This window comes from Spinacia oleracea, chromosome 3 (genome assembly GCF_020520425.1).
Source record: "Spinacia oleracea cultivar Varoflay chromosome 3, BTI_SOV_V1, whole genome shotgun sequence".
NCBI lineage: Eukaryota > Viridiplantae > Streptophyta > Magnoliopsida > Caryophyllales > Amaranthaceae > Spinacia > Spinacia oleracea.
The window spans coordinates 76,479,941-76,488,658 of record NC_079489.1 but is presented as its reverse complement, the minus strand read 5'-3'; the positions used below and the strand labels follow the sequence as shown (position 1 = coordinate 76,488,658).

At 38.7% G+C, this 8,718-nt stretch overlaps 1 long non-coding RNA gene across 4 annotated transcripts; it reads right to left on the bottom strand.

Annotated features, from left to right (window-relative positions):
• Nucleotides 1-292: 292 nt before the first annotated feature.
• LOC130469126 (uncharacterized) lies at nt 293-3,182 on the bottom strand. 4 transcript variants are annotated; one of them, XR_008929500.1, is made up of 4 exons: nt 2,888-3,182; nt 2,214-2,333; nt 1,744-2,082; nt 293-524 (listed from the first exon to the last, which is right to left on the bottom strand). It is a non-coding gene; the product is annotated as an uncharacterized lncRNA (long non-coding RNA). The 4 variants fall into 4 exon arrangements; XR_008929498.1 differs by lacking the exon at nt 2,214-2,333 and having other exon boundaries at nt 1,744-1,852; nt 1,957-2,082; XR_008929499.1 differs by lacking the exon at nt 2,214-2,333 and having other exon boundaries at nt 1,744-1,852; nt 1,989-2,082.
• Between the last annotated feature and the right edge of the window lie 5,536 nt (nt 3,183-8,718).

Genomic DNA, 8,718 nt, shown 5'->3' with positions numbered 1-8,718 from the left:
ACTTCATGTTGTCAAGTTGTTTGAGACTTCTAAAACGCAATTTTCTAGCTACAACCAGAGGCTCTAATATTGAAATGAAAATGGTGTAATATAAATACTTTATAGGAATAATCAAATGATACTAAATTTCTAGAATGGTCACCCATCAACCTGTTGATTATGCAAACAGACCCAAGATTTGTAACATGTATAAACTTTGTTTTTAATAATGCAGTTCTTTTTTTTTGGTCGAAAGTGGGCAGCAATTTAATTAAGAAAAGGTACGGGCGACAATAAAGTCTCTAGAGAGAGCAAAGTTCTAAAAGCATTAAAATTACGTTATAATTTTTAGATTACTACTACTACAATCATGGATGTCCTCGTAATAAAATTTTAAACATTCAGTTGTAGGTTCCCGAAGTTGCATGATCTGGTTCATCTCCATGCTTTCCTGACGTGTAATACCAGCAAGTTGATCAACTAGCTTGTTCTTTTTCCTACCCTCCAACTGAAAGTGAATCTGTGAGAAGTGTTGCCTCAGTGCCCTGCAATCATAAATAATATTAGCAAGCTCCGTAACATGAGGTTCAATTTGGTTCAAACCCACTGCTAGTTTACAATCTGAAGAAATAATGATATGCCCCTATCCTTTCTCTTGAGCAAGAATTAAACTCATTCGATTGGCATGTATTTCTGCTGGAGGTTATGCAGCTAAAAATAATGCTAAAATGGTCTTACAGTGGCAGAAACCAGTATCTTCAGGCTTGGTAAGGAGAAGGAAGAAGGTCGGATCTAGTAGAGTTATTGCAGAGGCTGAATTAGATAAAGCAAGATCTGAAATTACTATTTCATAAGCAAACTGTCGAATTCTACCACAACTCTGAAAACTCTTGAAGATACGGTGCCTCATTTAGAAACCAGATTTCTGTGGTAACTGATGAGAACAATGCTGCCCAGGTAGTTAGAACAAAGACAGGAAAAGATAAGGGAAATGGAGAATGCATATTGATTAGGAAGTTTTCCAGATAGTAACATAAAATAGCATATTCACGGCTTCATGGACAGATAAAACAAACTAATAAACAGACAGAAATATGTGATCCCCTGGACTCTTTTTTGTTTTAGATTTACAAAGTATGTGCTCTTGTGGTAAATTTTAGATCTTGGGTTCAAATCTTCACACCCATTTACAATATTCTCAGTTTAATGATGTTGCATGTCACCAATTACAACAAGATAGACCATAACAGTAGGAAATAGAGCAAATAGGAGAAAAAATTTATGGCTACGTCAGTTTGATGATCTATTAGACTATCTAAGCAACATCAATGTAGACGGTGCTGTTACTTTCACAAGTATAGGTTCTCTGGTAATATGTAAAACGATTGAAATATATTGGAAATTATTAACATGAAGGCAGTGGAAACTAATAAATATACAAATTAAGAGATAATGTGCAGTCCTAGCTCTAACTATATCTCACAGTTCTGGAATTTGATACTCCTAAAGCTCTGATAGACTTTGAGAAACTGAACAACGACGAGTAATAGTCCGTGTCTAGAGAAACTGTGGGCAAATCAGATCCTTAAATTCGTCTAAGTATTTCCAGTAAGTTTCAAAGATCGAGCAACAAACAATGTTTGCAAAGAAGTAAGACATATTGCATAATGAAATGGCAACTGCAAATTAGCAGAAAACAACAAACTATATTCACTAAGAAGGTTTGAGTCAGAAGTCAAGCTAGCAACCTTTACAAATTATTACCTCAAATCCATATAACTCCATTTAATCACAGTTATGGAGTGACATTTACATGTCATCCATAACTCCAAAGACCCCATTATCCAAAACTAAGAATCCACTTGACAGTATCCTGCAAAAGAAACAAGATGAGATAAAGGCTTAAACTGTATCACCTTTGACCAGGAGTAGGTAGCAGCTAATGAAAGATATTCTACTTTAAAATGAACTGAGAACCTTCGCCTAAAGAGGTCAAAATTGATATGAACCTGAACCAATTAAAAATTTGCAGCAGACACTAACACTCAGCAAAGCAAGCCATGGCATTTACCATCCTTCAAGTAAACATTACATCTCACAACACTGCAAAATAATGGAAATAAGTTAAGAAAATATAAAAGAGGCTCTGAAAAACCCATTAAATTAAGCACAATTTGCTTTTAATAGACGGATAACGAACCATGGACAGATCTACTAATCCATATAATTCATACCATATATCCATATTTTCCATGGTTTTCCATAATTTTCAAATAATCCCTAGCATTCTTCAAATCCAGAAAATATACAAAACTCTGCTCTTGATATATCCAAATCCAAGCCGACCATGTTTTCTGCCCAAACATACACCTAAGAGTTTTCAACAACGAATGTGCTCATCTATGTTTTGATAAAATTACATACCATTCCTAGCTAGTGTGGTGCCATGAACTGGCAGCAATATAAACCTAGTCCTCCACATACAACAAAAGTTAGAATCTGTGTACATTTTTCTTCTTAATCAAAAGCAGCAAAGCATCTAAGCATCACATATGACATAACTTACAAGAAGTAGACCTAATAGGCTAATAGCTATTACCAATGGCCAGAGTGATGAAAATCCCAAAAGTACAAGTAACCCGGAATGTTATCAACAACCAACCTAAACTGGAATTGTCCCTAAACCCTAAGACCAACATTCTAAAACACTAACTTGCAAAATAATCAGCTCAAATCCGTGATAAAAAAGCGAAATCGGCAATAACCATATGCTAAATTTACCCAATTCGATTAAAATTTACAAGCAGATTACCATTAAATTCAATTGCACTTGAAATTGATTGATTGCAACAAAATAATTTGATTAATACCCAAATTGGACCAAAGAAATAAAGTGGGTAGTAGTTACCTGTTCATTGGCAGATGCAGTGAGTAAATTTCTAGAAATTTCCATATTTGAAGTCGATTTGGAGAAGACGAACCAGAAAATTTATGGATTGATAGCAAAATTGACAAATGAAGCCATGTATTTGCAGTATTGCTCTTGCAGTGTGCTTGTCCATGGATTTGATTATTTGGAATGGATTTGCTAATTGTCTGTGCATCCGGTTGATTAGCACAACTAATTGCTTACTTTAAAGTGATTTTTGCGACAAATCTGGCAAAGATTTGCGAAGTATGGAGTTTAGCCATTGAAGAGATGAAGTTGGTGTTAGGTTATGATACATATGATATTACATAAATCATGCGGAAACAACCATTAACCCAGGATTACATATTATTTACACATAATCATATAGCATAATTTAGATGCATACTCTTTGTTGCGTGCCCTCCCTAGCTGCGCCCGAACCGAACAAGAACAAGTCTTTAGGACTCCAAGTGTCGTCCCTCCGTAGATAGTCCACAGCACGTCCGGATCCGCCTTAAGATTGACCAACTAGAATCGCCCTTAAGGTACTAGAATTTTCGGCACTTTTGAGCAAGATGTGTGGCTGAATTTTTCTCTCAAAAACTCACTTTTGAATACTTTGAAACTCGTTATAAATTGTGAACCCAGGCCACATATTTATAGGGGTATGGAAAGGGAATTGGAATCCTATTCAGATACAAATTGATTAAACCTAGAATCCTACAAGAACTCTAATTTAATTAATTTATCAAATAGAATTAGGAATTTAATCATTAACCGAACTCTGCACGTTTTAGGAAACGTGCACGAACACAAACACTTACACACGCACACACGGCAGCCACGATGGGCCGCCCATGCGTGCGCACGAGCAGCAGCCCACGCAGCGCCCGCGCGCGCTGCGCGCGCTGTGCGCGCTGCCACGGCCTGCTGGGCCTGGCCTTGCGCTGGGCCTGGCGTGGCTGTTTGTGCAGCGCGCTTGGCTTGCTGGGCGATGGCCTGGCTTCGTGCTGGGCCCTCGTCCGGCAGGCCTCGTCCGATGCTTATTCGTACGATACGCTTCTGATTAAATTTCCGATTCCGGAATTCATTTCCGATACGAACAATATTTAACATTTCCGATTCCGGAATTAATTTCCGTTTCGAACAAATATTTAATATTTCCGTTTCCGGAATTATTTTCCGATTCCGGTAATATTTCCGATTCTGACAATATTTCCGTTTCCGGCAATATTTCCGATTCTGGTAATATTTCCATTTCCGATAATATTTTCCGATACGTACCATGTTTCCGTTTCCGGCAACATCTACGACTTGGATAATATTTATATTTCCGATACGATCCATATTTCCGTTTCCGGTAATATCATCGTTTCCGGAGTATTCATTTCTTGCCTGTGACGATCTCAGCTCCCACTGAAACCAAGATCCGTCGATTCCGAATATCCATAGATAGAGTATTTAATGCCATTAAATACTTGATCCGTTTACGTACTATTTGTGTGACCCTACGGGTTCAGTCAAGAGTAAGCTGTGGATTAATATCATTAATTCCACTTGAACTGAAGCGGCCTCTAGCTAGGCATTCAGCTCACTTGATCTCACTGAATTATTAACTTGTTAATTAATACTGAACCGCATTTATTAGACTTAACATAGAATGCATACTTGGACCAAGGGCATTATTTCCTTCAGTCTCCCACTTGTCCTTAGGGACAAGTGTGCATTTTCTAATTCCTTTGTCGCTCGATGCTTGCTCTTGAACATAAGGTAAGAGTTGTCATCCTTATTATGTCCAGAGGTGTTCCTCGGTTTCAGAGTTCAACTGATCAAATAAACAGATAATCATAGCCTATGATTCATCCGAGCACGGCCATGCATTTCACAGTTTCTAGCTCTCCGAGTGGCCTTGTACAACTTTTAAGCATCTCATCCCGATTTATGGGAGGACAATCCCAATCTTGCGATCTTGAGATTAGACTTCGTTTGATAGGTGATTACCTGAGCGTTGCCTTTATAGCCTCCTTTTACGGTGCGACGGTTGGTCAACGTCAAAGCAACCAGTTCTCAAACAAGTAATCTCAAATCACTCAGGTATTGAGGATTTAGTGTCTAATAATTTAATGAAATTTACTCATGACAGATTTTTATCTCTTACAGTAAAGTTTCATAGGTCTTGTCCGATACTAGTCTTCCCAAAGTAAGTATCTATGCAAATGATTATGACATTGCCATGTCCACATAGTTCAAGAAACAGAACTACTAGTCATCTTGCATTCTAATCGTCTAACGTTTTCTATGCGTCCAATTTTATAGAAAACTCCGATTAGGGACCATTTTCAACCTTTGACATTCAAGTTCACTTGATAGACATTTCTTAGTCACAGGACTGGTCCTGACAGTCTATCTTGAATATATCGTCAAATTGAAGGGACTCATCATTTAATAAACCACAAATTAAATGGAAAAATGAATTCTTTTCATTTATTGTGAATGATTAACCAATAATGTTTTACAAAAGATTTAAACTCTAAAACTTTAAAACATTAAACAGAGACATCAAAGCCATTCTCCAATATGCTTGATTCCCATAGCTGCAGTGTGCGAGTTGTGCTTCGCCTGCGGCAGAGGTTTAGTTAATGGATCTGATATGTTGTCATCAGTTCCAATTTTGCTTATCTCGACTTCTTTTCTTTCAACGAACTCTCGTAGAAGGTGAAATCTACGAAGTACATGCTTGACTCTCTGGTGGTGTCTAGGCTCTTTTGCCTGTGCAATAGCTCCGTTATTATCACAATACAGGGCTATTGGTCCTTTAATGGAGGGGACTACACCAAGTTCTCCTATGAACTTCCTTAGCCATATAGCTTCCTTTGCTGCTTCATGTGCAGCAATGTACTCCGCTTCAGTTGTAGAATCCGCAATGGTGCTTTGCTTAGCACTTTTCCAGCTTACTGCTCCTCCGTTGAGGCAGAAGACAAACCCAGACTGTGATCTGAAATCATCTTTGTCGGTTTGGAAACTTGCGTCCGTATAGCCTTTAACAATTAATTCATCATCTCCACCATAGACCAGGAAGTCATCTTTGTGCCTTTTCAGGTACTTCAGAATGTTCTTGGCAGCAGTCCAATGCGCCTCTCCTGGGTCTGACTGGTATCTGCTCGTAGCACTGAGTGCGTACGCAACATCCGGGCGTGTACATATCATAGCATACATTAATGAACCAATCAATGATGCATATGGAATCCCATTCATTCGTCTACGCTCATCAAGTGTTTTTGGGCACTGAGTCTTGCTTAGAGTCATTCCATGAGACATGGGTAGATAGCCTCGCTTGGAGTCCGCCATCTTGAACCTATCAAGCACCTTATTGATATAAGTGCTTTGACTAAGTCCAATCATCCTTTTAGATCTATCTCTGTAAATCTTGATGCCCAGTATGTACTGTGCTTCTCCTAGATCCTTCATCGAAAAACATTTCCCAAGCCAAATCTTGACAGAGTTCAACATAGGAATGTCATTTCCGAAAAGCAATATGTCGTCGACATATAATACTAGGAAAGCAATTTTGCTCCCACTGACCTTCTTGTATACACAAGATTCGTCTGCGTTCTTGATGAAACCAAAGTCACTGACTGCTTCATCAAAACGTATATTCCAGCTCCTGGATGCCTGCTTCAATCCGTAGATTGACTTCTTTAGCTTGCATACCTTTTTAGCATTCTTTGGATCCTCAAAACCTTCAGGCTGTGTCATAAACACAGTTTCTGTTAAAATGCCGTTTAAGAAAGCAGTTTTGACATCCATCTGCCATATTTCGTAATCGTAATATGCAGCGATTGCTAACATTATCCGAATAGACTTTAGCATTGCAACTGGCGAAAAGGTTTCATCGTAATCCACACCGTGGACTTGCCTGTAACCTTTTGCAACCAATCTAGCTTTGAAAACTTCAAGTTTCCCATCCTTGTCCTTTTTCAGTTTGAAAACCCATTTGCTTCCAATGGCTTGGTAGCCATCTGGCAAATCGACCAAATCCCATACTTGGTTTTCAGACATGGAGTCTAATTCAGATTGCATGGCTTCTTGCCACTGCTTGGAGCTAGGGCTCGTCATAGCTTGCTTGTAAGTCGCAGGTTCATCACTTTCAAGTAATAGAACGTCATAGCTCTCGTTCGTCAAAATACCTAAGTACCTTTCCGGTTGAGATCTATATCTTTGCGATCTACGCGGGGTAACATTTCTAGATTGACCATGATTCTCACCAGATTCTTCTAAAGATCTCTGAGTTTCATCCTGAATGTCATCTTGAGCATTCTCTAGAGTTTGTTGTTCGACTCGAATTTCTTCGAGGTCTACTTTTCTCCCACTTGTCATTTTGGAAATGTGATCCTTCTCCAAAAAGACACCATCTCGAGCAACAAACACCTTGTTCTCAGATGTATTGTAGAAGTAATACCCCTTTGTTTCCTTTGGATAGCCCACAAGGATACATTTGTCAGATTTTGGATGAAGTTTGTCTGAAATTAATCGTTTGACGTATACTTCACATCCCCAAATCTTAAGAAAAGAGACATTTGGAGGCTTTCCAAACCATAATTCGTATGGAGTCTTTTCGACAGGTTTAGACGGAGCTCTATTTATAGTGAGTGCAGCTGTATTTAGTGCATGTCCCCAAAATTCTAATGGAAGTTCGGCCTGACCCATCATTGACCTGACCATGTCTAGCAAGGTTCTGTTCCTCCGTTCCGACACACCGTTCCATTGTGGTGTTCCAGGAGGAGTCAATTCTGATAGAATTCCACATTCTTTCAGATGGTCATCAAATTCATAGCTCAGATATTCACCGCCTCTATCAGACCGCAGTGCTTTAATCTTCTTGCCTAATTGATTCTCTACTTCACTCTGAAATTCCTTGAATTTGTCAAAGGATTCAGACTTATGCTTCATTAGGTAGACATAACCATACCTACTGAAGTCATCAGTGAAAGTGATAAAGTAGCTGAAACCACCTCTAGCATTTGTACTCATTGGTCCACATACATCTGTATGGATTAAACCCAATAGTTCATTTGCTCTTTCTCCAACTTTAGAGAAAGGTTGCTTTGTCATTTTGCCAAGTAAACATGATTCGCATTTACCATAATCCTCTAAGTCAAATGGCTCTAGAATTCCTTCTTTTTGAAGTCTTTCTAAGCGTTTCAAGTTTATATGGCCTAATCGACAATGCCACAGATAGGTGAGATCTGAATCATCCTTTTTGGCCTTTTTGGTATTTATGTTATATACTTGTTTGTCGTGATCTAATAAATAAAGTCCATTGACTAATCTAGCAGATCCATAAAACATCTCTTTAAAATAAAACGAACAACTATTGTCTTTTATTAAAAAAGAAAATCCCTTAGCATCTAAGCAAGAAACTGAAATGATGTTTTTAGTAAGACTTGGAACATGGAAACATTCTTCCGGTTCCAAAACTAGCCCGGAGGGCAACGACAAATAGTAAGTTCCTACAGCTAATGCAGCAATCCGTGCTCCATTTCCCACTCGTAGGTCGACTTCACCCTTGCTTAACTTTCTACTTCTTCTTAGTCCCTGTGGATTGGAACATAAGTGTGAGCCACAACCTGTATCTAATACCCAAGAAGTTGAATTAGCAAGTATACAGTCTATAACGAAAATACCTGAAGATGGAACGACTGTTCCGTTCTTCTGATCTTCCTTTAGCTTCAAGCAATCTCTTTTCCAATGCCCCTTCTTCTTGCAGTAGAAGCATTCGGATTCAGAAGTGGGTTGACTGACCTTCCTCTTTGCAGATTTGGCGCCAG